The sequence below is a fragment of the Rhinoderma darwinii genome (assembly GCF_050947455.1).
Source record: "Rhinoderma darwinii isolate aRhiDar2 chromosome 5 unlocalized genomic scaffold, aRhiDar2.hap1 SUPER_5_unloc_14, whole genome shotgun sequence".
Classification (NCBI taxonomy): Eukaryota; Metazoa; Chordata; class Amphibia; order Anura; family Rhinodermatidae; genus Rhinoderma; species Rhinoderma darwinii.
This window is the reverse complement of record NW_027461770.1, coordinates 156,361-171,785: the sequence shown is the minus strand read 5'-3', so window position 1 is coordinate 171,785 and position 15,425 is coordinate 156,361. Positions and strand designations below refer to the sequence as shown.

Here is a 15,425-nt window from a genome sequence, read left to right as displayed (position 1 = left end):
TGTTCCCCTACTCCACTCCACTATTTGACTGTTGTGCTGCATCAATCAATCAATCAATCAATCAATCAATCAATCAATCAATCAATCAATCAATCAATCAATCAGTGGCTGGCTCAGGTGCAGCTCTTTAACTTACCTAAAAGGGAGGGCGGAGAGAAGACAAGGAAGGTGAATGAGGTGTTCCAATGTGAAATGCCGGAAACACAGAAACACAGACGACACACAACAAGAGGTGGCAATCTATTCATTAATTGCATTTAATCAATGAGCTCATTATCACTCATGCATTGTCCAACAGGTGTTGAAATAATGGGATTAAAAGGGGAGATCCCTTCAGAAAGACAGAAACAATAGCAAAGACAAAAAACACTTTTGGAATCTGCTTTTAGTCAACACATAAGGAAAGGGTGCACCGGTCCTGGAAATACTGCAATACCAGGTCAATGCGTGGAGTGGACAGAGCAAGCTCTATTTCCATCTCCCTGTTCTAAAAATCCATTTAATATATGGTCCCCAGATAGGGGACGTATCAGATATTAAACTGATAAGAACAGATACTACACTTGATCTTAGCCAAAAGGCCGAGAAGCGATAACCCGAACGGGCCGCGCGTTGCCCGAGCCTGCCCGATACTGCTGTTCAGCCCTTGCAGCGATTCAGCCTACTTCTAGGCAATTCCATGGGGCCCTGCAGGCTCACACACTCACAGCTACACGGGAGGTGAATAAAGGCCGGAGAGGAAGCCAGACAGGATTTGCTTCTTTTGCTTGCACCACAATGCAGTGCTGAAAGAGGAGGAATCTACATAAAAACGCCTTCCTGGCAACGCCCAAATGCCCTGCTGCCATGCAGATAAACACTGGCAGCGGCAGCAAGTGCATGCCCACAGCCACCCCTTGTTCCTTCACACCTTGTATCAGCTGTAATCCAGTCCAGTCCAGTGCTGCCTGCTGAGCAGCACTGACCAACACTGCCTGGGCCCAGGCTTTTATCTCTGAGGCCCCATTATGATGTCAGAAAGCTGGCTCTGGAATCCTGAGGGCTCCACTATGACACGTGCAAAGTTCCGTCTGAACTTTATATAAGACGGTGAGGCTCAGTCAGTCACTCAGTGTTGCCTGAGAGGGCAACACTGCAACAGCCGGCCGCCAGGCTGTCTTTTTTTTGCACAGCTAGTTGCCTCCAGGAGGCCACAAGAGGGAGACAAGGGACTGCAAAATGGAAAATAGGCATCCACCAACTTTACAGACAACTTCTCCTTGCTCCTACAACCTCCATCCTTGCACAGTTTGTTATTCTTCTAGGTAACATAGTAACAAATCCAAATTGCTGCTCTCTTTGTAGGCAAGCAAGGCTTTGTTGCAACTGCAATTCTTACTTCTTCTTGAAATGTAGGGACGACAGTACATTCCATCACATCCATCTAGTGTACACAGGTAGGTCCATTGTGGCGGGCAGGCGAGCGGGCGGGCTGCTTTATTGGCTGTTTGCTGTTCCCCTACTCCACTCCACTATTTGACTGTTGTGCTGCATCAATCAATCAATCAATCAATCAATCAATCAATCAATCAATCAATCAGTGGCTGGCTCAGGTGCAGCTCTTTAACTTACCTAAAAGGGAGGGCGGAGAGAAGACAAGGAAGGTGAATGAGGTGTTCCAATGTGAAATGCCGGAAACACAGAAACACAGACGACACACAACAAGAGGTGGCAATCTATTCATTAATTGCATTTAATCAATGAGCTCATTATCACTCATGCATTGTCCAACAGGTGTTGAAATAATGGGATTAAAAGGGGAGATCCCTTCAGAAAGACAGAAACAATAGCAAAGACAAAAAACACTTTTGGAATCTGCTTTTAGTCAACACATAAGGAAAGGGTGCACCGGTCCTGGAAATACTGCAATACCAGGTCAATGCGTGGAGTGGACAGAGCAAGCTCTATTTCCATCTCCCTGTTCTAAAAATCCATTTAATATATGGTCCCCAGATAGGGGACGTATCAGATATTAAACTGATAAGAACAGATACTACACTTGATCTTAGCCAAAAGGCCGAGAAGCGATAACCCGAACGGGCCGCGCGTTGCCCGAGCCTGCCCGATACTGCTGTTCAGCCCTTGCAGCGATTCAGCCTACTTCTAGGCAATTCCATGGGGCCCTGCAGGCTCACACACTCACAGCTACACGGGAGGTGAATAAAGGCCGGAGAGGAAGCCAGACAGGATTTGCTTCTTTTGCTTGCACCACAATGCAGTGCTGAAAGAGGAGGAATCTACATAAAAACGCCTTCCTGGCAACGCCCAAATGCCCTGCTGCCATGCAGATAAACACTGGCAGCGGCAGCAAGTGCATGCCCACAGCCACCCCTTGTTCCTTCACACCTTGTATCAGCTGTAATCCAGTCCAGTCCAGTGCTGCCTGCTGAGCAGCACTGACCAACACTGCCTGGGCCCAGGCTTTTATCTCTGAGGCCCCATTATGATGTCAGAAAGCTGGCTCTGGAATCCTGAGGGCTCCACTATGACACGTGCAAAGTTCCGTCTGAACTTTATATAAGACGGTGAGGCTCAGTCAGTCACTCAGTGTTGCCTGAGAGGGCAACACTGCAACAGCCGGCCGCCAGGCTGTCTTTTTTTTGCACAGCTAGTTGCCTCCAGGAGGCCACAAGAGGGAGACAAGGGACTGCAAAATGGAAAATAGGCATCCACCAACTTTACAGACAACTTCTCCTTGCTCCTACAACCTCCATCCTTGCACAGTTTGTTATTCTTCTAGGTAACATAGTAACAAATCCAAATTGCTGCTCTCTTTGTAGGCAAGCAAGGCTTTGTTGCAACTGCAATTCTTACTTCTTCTTGAAATGTAGGGACGACAGTACATTCCATCACATCCATCTAGTGTACACAGGTAGGTCCATTGTGGCGGGCAGGCGAGCGGGCGGGCTGCTTTATTGGCTGTTTGCTGTTCCCCTACTCCACTCCACTATTTGACTGTTGTGCTGCATCAATCAATCAATCAATCAATCAATCAATCAATCAATCAATCAATCAATCAATCAATCAATCAATCAATCAATCAGTGGCTGGCTCAGGTGCAGCTCTTTAACTTACCTAAAAGGGAGGGCGGAGAGAAGACAAGGAAGGTGAATGAGGTGTTCCAATGTGAAATGCCGGAAACACAGAAACACAGACGACACACAACAAGAGGTGGCAATCTATTCATTAATTGCATTTAATCAATGAGCTCATTATCACTCATGCATTGTCCAACAGGTGTTGAAATAATGGGATTAAAAGGGGAGATCCCTTCAGAAAGACAGAAACAATAGCAAAGACAAAAAACACTTTTGGAATCTGCTTTTAGTCAACACATAAGGAAAGGGTGCACCGGTCCTGGAAATACTGCAATACCAGGTCAATGCGTGGAGTGGACAGAGCAAGCTCTATTTCCATCTCCCTGTTCTAAAAATCCATTTAATATATGGTCCCCAGATAGGGGACGTATCAGATATTAAACTGATAAGAACAGATACTACACTTGATCTTAGCCAAAAGGCCGAGAAGCGATAACCCGAACGGGCCGCGCGTTGCCCGAGCCTGCCCGATACTGCTGTTCAGCCCTTGCAGCGATTCAGCCTACTTCTAGGCAATTCCATGGGGCCCTGCAGGCTCACACACTCACAGCCAGGGCCGCCATCAGAAATTTCTGGGCCCCATACAGCCAAGGAGACTGGGGCCCCCCTCACTATTGGGGCGGGCACAAAGTAAAGGGGTCGGAGGTAAGGCAGCGGTGAAAAGCAAACTAGTAGGAGATCTCTTTGGAGGGGCAGGGCAGAGCTAGCTGGTGGGTATCAGGGGGCAAGGTGGAGAGACTAAGTGCCAGGGCTCAGCGGGGGAAGGAGGAGGGGATTTCTGGGAGAACAGAAAGTGGCATGGGTGGTGACACCGGGCATGAGGGCGCCCATGCCGCCCGTTGGAAAAGGCCCCCCCATGGCCGGCGGCGTACTGTAGCAGAGCAGGGAGGTATCTCCCTGCACTGTAATCTACTAGCACCACTGTAGCTCCCTGAAGGAGCGAAATCCCTGTGTGGCCGGGGATTCCGCTCCTGGAGTGCTCCGCTTGATGTCTCTGTCCGTATATGGACAGTGACATCAGGGCAACTCCTGAAGGGGCATCCCCGTTTACAGCGTTGCCGACTCTGTGACCGGGGTTTTATACTCCAGGAGAAGCCCTTGACGTCACTGTCCATAAATGGACACAGACGACAAGGGCTTCTCCTGGAGTAGAATCCCCGATCACAGCGTCGGCAACGCTGTGGACTGGGATTCTGCTTCAGGAGTTGCCCTGATGTCACTGTCCATATACGGACAGAGACATCAAGTGGAGCGCTCCAGGAGCGGAATTCCTGGCCACAGGGGGATTCCGCTCTTTCAGGGAGCTACAGTGCAGCTATCTACAGGAAGGAGGGGTGCTATCTATAAGAGGGGTTTTGTGGGGCACTACCTGCAAGGGGGCTGTATGGCACTACCTACCATGGGGCTGTGTGGCAATACCTACCACTTGGCTTTGTAGCACTACCTACCAGGGGGCTGTGTGGCACAACCTACAAGGGGGCTGTGTGGCACTACCTACAAGGGGGCTGTGTGGCACTACCTACAAGGGGGCTGTGTGGCACTACCTACAAGGGGGCTGTGTGGCACTACCTACAACGGGGCTGTGTGGCACTACCTACAACGGGGCTGTGTGGCACTACCTACAACGGGGCTGTGTGGCACTACCTACAACGGGGCTGTGTGGCACTATCTACAGGGGGCTGTGTGGCACTATCTACAGGGGGCTGTGTGGCACTATCTACATGTGGCTGTGTGGCACTATCTACATGTGGCTGTGTGGCACTATCTACAGGTGGCTGTGTAGCACTATCTACAGGGGGAATCTGTGAGTGACGGGCTGATGGTTATTTTACTGTGAGGGGGGGACTGATGGTCATTTTACTGTGAGGGGGGGGGCTGATGGTCAATTTACTGTGAGTGGGGGGGCTGATGGTCATTTCACTGTGAGTGGGGGCCGATGATTATTTTACTGGGAGTGGGGAGCTGATGTTCTTCAAGTGGTTTCCACCTCTCAGCTCCAATTGAAATTAATAGGAGGTAGTAAATATCGTTTGGAGCTTTTTTTTCTTGCATCTTTTGTTGCATTCGCTTCAACAGCTTAAAAAAAAACTCAAAAAAAAAAAAAAAAGGTCAAACAACGCTGTCAGTTCCTAAAGGAATTTTGAGGCAGATTTTTTTTGCCTTACAAAAAACGCTGTGTGAACATACCCTACGAGTGTAGTGCTTGTTTTTAGCCATTTTCTGTCTTTCTCTAAAGTAGGGGTGCCCTGAGGAAATTTTATTTTTCCAGTGGTGCCTCGAGTCCGAAAATGTTGGGAAACTCTGTACTAGGCTACAGGATCACCCCGGCCAACGCAAGGATCCCGTCGTGGAGCAGCTCAGTTCATCGTGGGAACGGGGCCTAGTGGAGTACAACTTGTTTTGTTTGTTTGGGGGTGCTGTCTACAAGGAAGGGGTGGGGGGGGGGGCTGTACGGCTCGATCTACAAGGGGAGGTGGGGGGCTGTATGGCACTGTCTACATGAGGGAGGTGGGGGCTGTATGGTACTGTCTACAAGGGGGAGGTGTGGGGCTTTATGGCACTGTCTACAAGGAGGAGGTGGGGGCTGTATGGCACTGTCTACATGAGGTAGGTGGGGAGGCTGTATGGCACTGTCTACATGAGGGAGGTGGGGGCTGTACGGTACTGTCTACAAGGGGGAGGTGTGGGGCTTTATGGCACTGTCTACAAGGAGGAGGTGAGGGCTGTATGGCACTGTCTACATGAGGGAGGTGGGGGGGCTGTATTGCACGATCTACAAGGGGGAGGTGGGGGATGTATGGCACTGTCTACAAGGGTGAGGTGGGGCTGTATGGCACGATCTACAAGGGTGAGGTGGGGGATGTATGGCACTGTCTAAAGGAAGGCTGTATCGCACAATCTACAGGGGGCACTATCTACAGGGGGGCTGTGTGTGGCAGGAAGGGGAGGGGGGCATTATACTGTGTGGGGGCCACTAAGCGGACATTATACTGTGTAGGGACACTACAGGGGGCAATATACTGTGTGTGGCACTTAGAGGACATAATACTGTGTGGGCACAATTAGAGGACAAAATACTGTGTCCTTGAAGGGGTTATAATATATTATTATTATACTGTATGGGAGGAACTAAAGGGGCATTATACTTTTTTTTATGGGCCATTTTTTTTATGATTGGGTGGGGCGCCGAAAGATAATTTTGCACGGGGCGCCATCTATCCGAAGGCCGGCCATGTCTCTACCCACCACATGTTTGAAGGCTATGTAAAGTGAGTGTGGTATTTGTTGTTTTACCAGTCTGTTTGGTGCTACTTTGTAAATACTTTTTAAAAAAATATATTTTTACTTTATATCATGCACTGAAACCTTTATCTGTCAGGTCAGCGGGTCCTGCGTGTCCCTGTTCATAATTTAGATTTGATCGATAACAGGTGGATCCTGGCCCGCCGACACTGAACCCGTCAGTCCCCCGGACCTGATAGATACAGGTCTCTGCGCACGATACAGCTGCTCTGTATACAGGATACAAAGCAGCTGTATCACATAAAGTAAAAAGTATTTACAAAGTTTCATAACACACACTAATAAACTTTTTTGTATAAAAAAAAAAAAAGGTGTACATAGCCTTAAAGATCTCTCCTCTCCCCCACGTATACTCTCTCCTTCCTCTACCCCTCCTTTCAGATATCCTCTTTTCCCCCAGTTATCATCCCCCTAGTATAATGTCTCCTTCAGTGTCATCCACCATCCATTATTATCTCCTACCCACTGCACCATCATCTCCCTGTCCCCATTGTCATCTAACCATCCCCCCCCCCCTCCCCCCTAGAAAGCAAGTGTCTTACCCAGGTCTGTATGATCCTCCGGACACTGAAGCACTGCATTGTATCAATAGTAGCAGCTCTGCGATGGCTCTTATCTCCTGTGCAGCATAACGGGACAATAAACCTGTCTTCTCCCTCTGATACACAGCCCTGGAGAGAAGTGGTAAGAAATGCTGCTAGCGATACAAGGATATGAAGCAGAGCGGAGAGTGTATAGTGTGACATGGGTAACACTGATTTTTATTGTGGGGATGTGATGTGAGGAGGCTCCGGGCAGCAGCAGCCTGACAGACAGACATTACATACTGACACAGACATTACATATTGTACTCACTGTGTCAGGAGTCTTCTTCTTCTTCTTCTGCTGCTACTGCTGCTGCTGCTTGTCGCCTCCACTGCATTCAAACCTCCCGCCACCTTCATGACGTCTCCTGTCACGCCACTGTGAAGGAGGAGGAGGGGCGGGCTCTATGTGAACAGCGGGCCCTTATGATTTTACTCTGATGCAAACAACGGGCCCCGGCTCCGTGATGGGACCTGTTCCTTTCACCAAAGTGAAATCATAAGGGCCCATGAGCAAATGCATTCCGGCAGTGGAGCACGGGCCCCCGTTTTTTCAAATTTTGACCGGGCCCCTGACAGCAGTACCGGCAGTACCTCCCTGATGGCGGCCATGCTCACAGCTACACGGGAGGTGAATAAAGGCCGGAGAGGAAGCCAGACAGGATTTGCTTCTTTTGCTTGCACCACAATGCAGTGCTGAAAGAGGAGGAATCTACATAAAAACGCCTTCCTGGCAACGCCCAAATGCCCTGCTGCCATGCAGATAAACACTGGCAGCGGCAGCAAGTGCATGCCCACAGCCACCCCTTGTTCCTTCACACCTTGTATCAGCTGTAATCCAGTCCAGTCCAGTGCTGCCTGCTGAGCAGCACTGACCAACACTGCCTGGGCCCAGGCTTTTATCTCTGAGGCCCCATTATGATGTCAGAAAGCTGGCTCTGGAATCCTGAGGGCTCCACTATGACACGTGCAAAGTTCCGTCTGAACTTTATATAAGACGGTGAGGCTCAGTCAGTCACTCAGTGTTGCCTGAGAGGGCAACACTGCAACAGCCGGCCGCCAGGCTGTCTTTTTTTTGCACAGCTAGTTGCCTCCAGGAGGCCACAAGAGGGAGACAAGGGACTGCAAAATGGAAAATAGGCATCCACCAACTTTACAGACAACTTCTCCTTGCTCCTACAACCTCCATCCTTGCACAGTTTGTTATTCTTCTAGGTAACATAGTAACAAATCCAAATTGCTGCTCTCTTTGTAGGCAAGCAAGGCTTTGTTGCAACTGCAATTCTTACTTCTTCTTGAAATGTAGGGACGACAGTACATTCCATCACATCCATCTAGTGTACACAGGTAGGTCCATTGTGGCGGGCAGGCGAGCGGGCGGGCTGCTTTATTGGCTGTTTGCTGTTCCCCTACTCCACTCCACTATTTGACTGTTGTGCTGCATCAATCAATCAATCAATCAATCAATCAATCAATCAATCAATCAATCAATCAGTGGCTGGCTCAGGTGCAGCTCTTTAACTTACCTAAAAGGGAGGGCGGAGAGAAGACAAGGAAGGTGAATGAGGTGTTCCAATGTGAAATGCCGGAAACACAGAAACACAGACGACACACAACAAGAGGTGGCAATCTATTCATTAATTGCATTTAATCAATGAGCTCATTATCACTCATGCATTGTCCAACAGGTGTTGAAATAATGGGATTAAAAGGGGAGATCCCTTCAGAAAGACAGAAACAATAGCAAAGACAAAAAACACTTTTGGAATCTGCTTTTAGTCAACACATAAGGAAAGGGTGCACCGGTCCTGGAAATACTGCAATACCAGGTCAATGCGTGGAGTGGACAGAGCAAGCTCTATTTCCATCTCCCTGTTCTAAAAATCCATTTAATATATGGTCCCCAGATAGGGGACGTATCAGATATTAAACTGATAAGAACAGATACTACACTTGATCTTAGCCAAAAGGCCGAGAAGCGATAACCCGAACGGGCCGCGCGTTGCCCGAGCCTGCCCGATACTGCTGTTCAGCCCTTGCAGCGATTCAGCCTACTTCTAGGCAATTCCATGGGGCCCTGCAGGCTCACACACTCACAGCTACACGGGAGGTGAATAAAGGCCGGAGAGGAAGCCAGACAGGATTTGCTTCTTTTGCTTGCACCACAATGCAGTGCTGAAAGAGGAGGAATCTACATAAAAACGCCTTCCTGGCAACGCCCAAATGCCCTGCTGCCATGCAGATAAACACTGGCAGCGGCAGCAAGTGCATGCCCACAGCCACCCCTTGTTCCTTCACACCTTGTATCAGCTGTAATCCAGTCCAGTCCAGTGCTGCCTGCTGAGCAGCACTGACCAACACTGCCTGGGCCCAGGCTTTTATCTCTGAGGCCCCATTATGATGTCAGAAAGCTGGCTCTGGAATCCTGAGGGCTCCACTATGACACGTGCAAAGTTCCGTCTGAACTTTATATAAGACGGTGAGGCTCAGTCAGTCACTCAGTGTTGCCTGAGAGGGCAACACTGCAACAGCCGGCCGCCAGGCTGTCTTTTTTTTGCACAGCTAGTTGCCTCCAGGAGGCCACAAGAGGGAGACAAGGGACTGCAAAATGGAAAATAGGCATCCACCAACTTTACAGACAACTTCTCCTTGCTCCTACAACCTCCATCCTTGCACAGTTTGTTATTCTTCTAGGTAACATAGTAACAAATCCAAATTGCTGCTCTCTTTGTAGGCAAGCAAGGCTTTGTTGCAACTGCAATTCTTACTTCTTCTTGAAATGTAGGGACGACAGTACATTCCATCACATCCATCTAGTGTACACAGGTAGGTCCATTGTGGCGGGCAGGCGAGCGGGCGGGCTGCTTTATTGGCTGTTTGCTGTTCCCCTACTCCACTCCACTATTTGACTGTTGTGCTGCATCAATCAATCAATCAATCAATCAATCAATCAATCAATCAATCAATCAATCAATCAGTGGCTGGCTCAGGTGCAGCTCTTTAACTTACCTAAAAGGGAGGGCGGAGAGAAGACAAGGAAGGTGAATGAGGTGTTCCAATGTGAAATGCCGGAAACACAGAAACACAGACGACACACAACAAGAGGTGGCAATCTATTCATTAATTGCATTTAATCAATGAGCTCATTATCACTCATGCATTGTCCAACAGGTGTTGAAATAATGGGATTAAAAGGGGAGATCCCTTCAGAAAGACAGAGACAATAGCAAAGACAAAAAACACTTTTGGAATCTGCTTTTAGTCAACACATAAGGAAAGGGTGCACCGGTCCTGGAAATACTGCAATACCAGGTCAATGCGTGGAGTGGACAGAGCAAGCTCTATTTCCATCTCCCTGTTCTAAAAATCCATTTAATATATGGTCCCCAGATAGGGGACGTATCAGATATTAAACTGATAAGAACAGATACTACACTTGATCTTAGCCAAAAGGCCGAGAAGCGATAACCCGAACGGGCCGCGCGTTGCCCGAGCCTGCCCGATACTGCTGTTCAGCCCTTGCAGCGATTCAGCCTACTTCTAGGCAATTCCATGGGGCCCTGCAGGCTCACACACTCACAGCTACACGGGAGGTGAATAAAGGCCGGAGAGGAAGCCAGACAGGATTTGCTTCTTTTGCTTGCACCACAATGCAGTGCTGAAAGAGGAGGAATCTACATAAAAACGCCTTCCTGGCAACGCCCAAATGCCCTGCTGCCATGCAGATAAACACTGGCAGCGGCAGCAAGTGCATGCCCACAGCCACCCCTTGTTCCTTCACACCTTGTATCAGCTGTAATCCAGTCCAGTCCAGTGCTGCCTGCTGAGCAGCACTGACCAACACTGCCTGGGCCCAGGCTTTTATCTCTGAGGCCCCATTATGATGTCAGAAAGCTGGCTCTGGAATCCTGAGGGCTCCACTATGACACGTGCAAAGTTCCGTCTGAACTTTATATAAGACGGTGAGGCTCAGTCAGTCACTCAGTGTTGCCTGAGAGGGCAACACTGCAACAGCCGGCCGCCAGGCTGTCTTTTTTTTGCACAGCTAGTTGCCTCCAGGAGGCCACAAGAGGGAGACAAGGGACTGCAAAATGGAAAATAGGCATCCACCAACTTTACAGACAACTTCTCCTTGCTCCTACAACCTCCATCCTTGCACAGTTTGTTATTCTTCTAGGTAACATAGTAACAAATCCAAATTGCTGCTCTCTTTGTAGGCAAGCAAGGCTTTGTTGCAACTGCAATTCTTACTTCTTCTTGAAATGTAGGGACGACAGTACATTCCATCACATCCATCTAGTGTACACAGGTAGGTCCATTGTGGCGGGCAGGCGAGCGGGCGGGCTGCTTTATTGGCTGTTTGCTGTTCCCCTACTCCACTCCACTATTTGACTGTTGTGCTGCATCAATCAATCAATCAATCAATCAATCAATCAATCAATCAATCAGTGGCTGGCTCAGGTGCAGCTCTTTAACTTACCTAAAAGGGAGGGCGGAGAGAAGACAAGGAAGGTGAATGAGGTGTTCCAATGTGAAATGCCGGAAACACAGAAACACAGACGACACACAACAAGAGGTGGCAATCTATTCATTAATTGCATTTAATCAATGAGCTCATTATCACTCATGCATTGTCCAACAGGTGTTGAAATAATGGGATTAAAAGGGGAGATCCCTTCAGAAAGACAGAAACAATAGCAAAGACAAAAAACACTTTTGGAATCTGCTTTTAGTCAACACATAAGGAAAGGGTGCACCGGTCCTGGAAATACTGCAATACCAGGTCAATGCGTGGAGTGGACAGAGCAAGCTCTATTTCCATCTCCCTGTTCTAAAAATCCATTTAATATATGGTCCCCAGATAGGGGACGTATCAGATATTAAACTGATAAGAACAGATACTACACTTGATCTTAGCCAAAAGGCCGAGAAGCGATAACCCGAACGGGCCGCGCGTTGCCCGAGCCTGCCCGATACTGCTGTTCAGCCCTTGCAGCGATTCAGCCTACTTCTAGGCAATTCCATGGGGCCCTGCAGGCTCACACACTCACAGCTACACGGGAGGTGAATAAAGGCCGGAGAGGAAGCCAGACAGGATTTGCTTCTTTTGCTTGCACCACAATGCAGTGCTGAAAGAGGAGGAATCTACATAAAAACGCCTTCCTGGCAACGCCCAAATGCCCTGCTGCCATGCAGATAAACACTGGCAGCGGCAGCAAGTGCATGCCCACAGCCACCCCTTGTTCCTTCACACCTTGTATCAGCTGTAATCCAGTCCAGTCCAGTGCTGCCTGCTGAGCAGCACTGACCAACACTGCCTGGGCCCAGGCTTTTATCTCTGAGGCCCCATTATGATGTCAGAAAGCTGGCTCTGGAATCCTGAGGGCTCCACTATGACACGTGCAAAGTTCCGTCTGAACTTTATATAAGACGGTGAGGCTCAGTCAGTCACTCAGTGTTGCCTGAGAGGGCAACACTGCAACAGCCGGCCGCCAGGCTGTCTTTTTTTTTGCACAGCTAGTTGCCTCCAGGAGGCCACAAGAGGGAGACAAGGGACTGCAAAATGGAAAATAGGCATCCACCAACTTTACAGACAACTTCTCCTTGCTCCTACAACCTCCATCCTTGCACAGTTTGTTATTCTTCTAGGTAACATAGTAACAAATCCAAATTGCTGCTCTCTTTGTAGGCAAGCAAGGCTTTGTTGCAACTGCAATTCTTACTTCTTCTTGAAATGTAGGGACGACAGTACATTCCATCACATCCATCTAGTGTACACAGGTAGGTCCATTGTGGCGGGCAGGCGAGCGGGCGGGCTGCTTTATTGGCTGTTTGCTGTTCCCCTACTCCACTCCACTATTTGACTGTTGTGCTGCATCAATCAATCAATCAATCAATCAATCAATCAATCAATCAATCAGTGGCTGGCTCAGGTGCAGCTCTTTAACTTACCTAAAAGGGAGGGCGGAGAGAAGACAAGGAAGGTGAATGAGGTGTTCCAATGTGAAATGCCGGAAACACAGAAACACAGACGACACACAACAAGAGGTGGCAATCTATTCATTAATTGCATTTAATCAATGAGCTCATTATCACTCATGCATTGTCCAACAGGTGTTGAAATAATGGGATTAAAAGGGGAGATCCCTTCAGAAAGACAGAAACAATAGCAAAGACAAAAAACACTTTTGGAATCTGCTTTTAGTCAACACATAAGGAAAGGGTGCACCGGTCCTGGAAATACTGCAATACCAGGTCAATGCGTGGAGTGGACAGAGCAAGCTCTATTTCCATCTCCCTGTTCTAAAAATCCATTTAATATATGGTCCCCAGATAGGGGACGTATCAGATATTAAACTGATAAGAACAGATACTACACTTGATCTTAGCCAAAAGGCCGAGAAGCGATAACCCGAACGGGCCGCGCGTTGCCCGAGCCTGCCCGATACTGCTGTTCAGCCCTTGCAGCGATTCAGCCTACTTCTAGGCAATTCCATGGGGCCCTGCAGGCTCACACACTCACAGCTACACGGGAGGTGAATAAAGGCCGGAGAGGAAGCCAGACAGGATTTGCTTCTTTTGCTTGCACCACAATGCAGTGCTGAAAGAGGAGGAATCTACATAAAAACGCCTTCCTGGCAACGCCCAAATGCCCTGCTGCCATGCAGATAAACACTGGCAGCGGCAGCAAGTGCATGCCCACAGCCACCCCTTGTTCCTTCACACCTTGTATCAGCTGTAATCCAGTCCAGTCCAGTGCTGCCTGCTGAGCAGCACTGACCAACACTGCCTGGGCCCAGGCTTTTATCTCTGAGGCCCCATTATGATGTCAGAAAGCTGGCTCTGGAATCCTGAGGGCTCCACTATGACACGTGCAAAGTTCCGTCTGAACTTTATATAAGACGGTGAGGCTCAGTCAGTCACTCAGTGTTGCCTGAGAGGGCAACACTGCAACAGCCGGCCGCCAGGCTGTCTTTTTTTTGCACAGCTAGTTGCCTCCAGGAGGCCACAAGAGGGAGACAAGGGACTGCAAAATGGAAAATAGGCATCCACCAACTTTACAGACAACTTCTCCTTGCTCCTACAACCTCCATCCTTGCACAGTTTGTTATTCTTCTAGGTAACATAGTAACAAATCCAAATTGCTGCTCTCTTTGTAGGCAAGCAAGGCTTTGTTGCAACTGCAATTCTTACTTCTTCTTGAAATGTAGGGACGACAGTACATTCCATCACATCCATCTAGTGTACACAGGTAGGTCCATTGTGGCGGGCAGGCGAGCGGGCGGGCTGCTTTATTGGCTGTTTGCTGTTCCCCTACTCCACTCCACTATTTGACTGTTGTGCTGCATCAATCAATCAATCAATCAATCAATCAATCAATCAATCAATCAATCAATCAATCAGTGGCTGGCTCAGGTGCAGCTCTTTAACTTACCTAAAAGGGAGGGCGGAGAGAAGACAAGGAAGGTGAATGAGGTGTTCCAATGTGAAATGCCGGAAACACAGAAACACAGACGACACACAACAAGAGGTGGCAATCTATTCATTAATTGCATTTAATCAATGAGCTCATTATCACTCATGCATTGTCCAACAGGTGTTGAAATAATGGGATTAAAAGGGGAGATCCCTTCAGAAAGACAGAAACAATAGCAAAGACAAAAAACACTTTTGGAATCTGCTTTTAGTCAACACATAAGGAAAGGGTGCACCGGTCCTGGAAATACTGCAATACCAGGTCAATGCGTGGAGTGGACAGAGCAAGCTCTATTTCCATCTCCCTGTTCTAAAAATCCATTTAATATATGGTCCCCAGATAGGGGACGTATCAGATATTAAACTGATAAGAACAGATACTACACTTGATCTTAGCCAAAAGGCCGAGAAGCGATAACCCGAACGGGCCGCGCGTTGCCCGAGCCTGCCCGATACTGCTGTTCAGCCCTTGCAGCGATTCAGCCTACTTCTAGGCAATTCCATGGGGCCCTGCAGGCTCACACACTCACAGCTACACGGGAGGTGAATAAAGGCCGGAGAGGAAGCCAGACAGGATTTGCTTCTTTTGCTTGCACCACAATGCAGTGCTGAAAGAGGAGGAATCTACATAAAAACGCCTTCCTGGCAACGCCCAAATGCCCTGCTGCCATGCAGATAAACACTGGCAGCGGCAGCAAGTGCATGCCCACAGCCACCCCTTGTTCCTTCACACCTTGTATCAGCTGTAATCCAGTCCAGTCCAGTGCTGCCTGCTGAGCAGCACTGACCAACACTGCCTGGGCCCAGGCTTTTATCTCTGAGGCCCCATTATGATGTCAGAAAGCTGGCTCTGGAATCCTGAGGGCTCCACTATGACACGTGCAAAGTTCCGTCTGAACTTTATATAAGACGGTGAGGCTCAGTC

General features: G+C 48.7%; 8 non-coding genes across 8 annotated transcripts; all 8 read right to left on the bottom strand.

Moving 5' to 3' along the window:
- Positions 1-402: 402 nt before the first annotated feature.
- Positions 403-593, bottom strand: LOC142685437 (U2 spliceosomal RNA). The gene has a single exon (XR_012854918.1). It is a non-coding gene; the product is annotated as a U2 spliceosomal RNA (small nuclear RNA).
- A 1,284-nt stretch (positions 594-1,877) lies between these two features.
- Positions 1,878-2,068, bottom strand: LOC142685436 (U2 spliceosomal RNA). The gene has a single exon (XR_012854917.1). It is a non-coding gene; the product is annotated as a U2 spliceosomal RNA (small nuclear RNA).
- Positions 2,069-3,380: 1,312 nt separating this feature from the next.
- LOC142685435 (U2 spliceosomal RNA) lies at positions 3,381-3,571 on the bottom strand. Its single transcript, XR_012854916.1, has one exon. It is a non-coding gene; the product is annotated as a U2 spliceosomal RNA (small nuclear RNA).
- Positions 3,572-8,816: 5,245 nt separating this feature from the next.
- Positions 8,817-9,007, bottom strand: LOC142685434 (U2 spliceosomal RNA). Its single transcript, XR_012854915.1, has one exon. It is a non-coding gene; the product is annotated as a U2 spliceosomal RNA (small nuclear RNA).
- A 1,292-nt stretch (positions 9,008-10,299) lies between these two features.
- Positions 10,300-10,490, bottom strand: LOC142685433 (U2 spliceosomal RNA). Its single transcript, XR_012854914.1, has one exon. It is a non-coding gene; the product is annotated as a U2 spliceosomal RNA (small nuclear RNA).
- Positions 10,491-11,770: 1,280 nt separating this feature from the next.
- Positions 11,771-11,961, bottom strand: LOC142685432 (U2 spliceosomal RNA). Its single transcript, XR_012854913.1, has one exon. It is a non-coding gene; the product is annotated as a U2 spliceosomal RNA (small nuclear RNA).
- Positions 11,962-13,242: 1,281 nt separating this feature from the next.
- On the bottom strand, positions 13,243-13,433 carry LOC142685430 (U2 spliceosomal RNA). The gene has a single exon (XR_012854911.1). It is a non-coding gene; the product is annotated as a U2 spliceosomal RNA (small nuclear RNA).
- Positions 13,434-14,725: 1,292 nt separating this feature from the next.
- LOC142685429 (U2 spliceosomal RNA) lies at positions 14,726-14,916 on the bottom strand. Its single transcript, XR_012854910.1, has one exon. It is a non-coding gene; the product is annotated as a U2 spliceosomal RNA (small nuclear RNA).
- Positions 14,917-15,425: the final 509 nt, after the last annotated feature.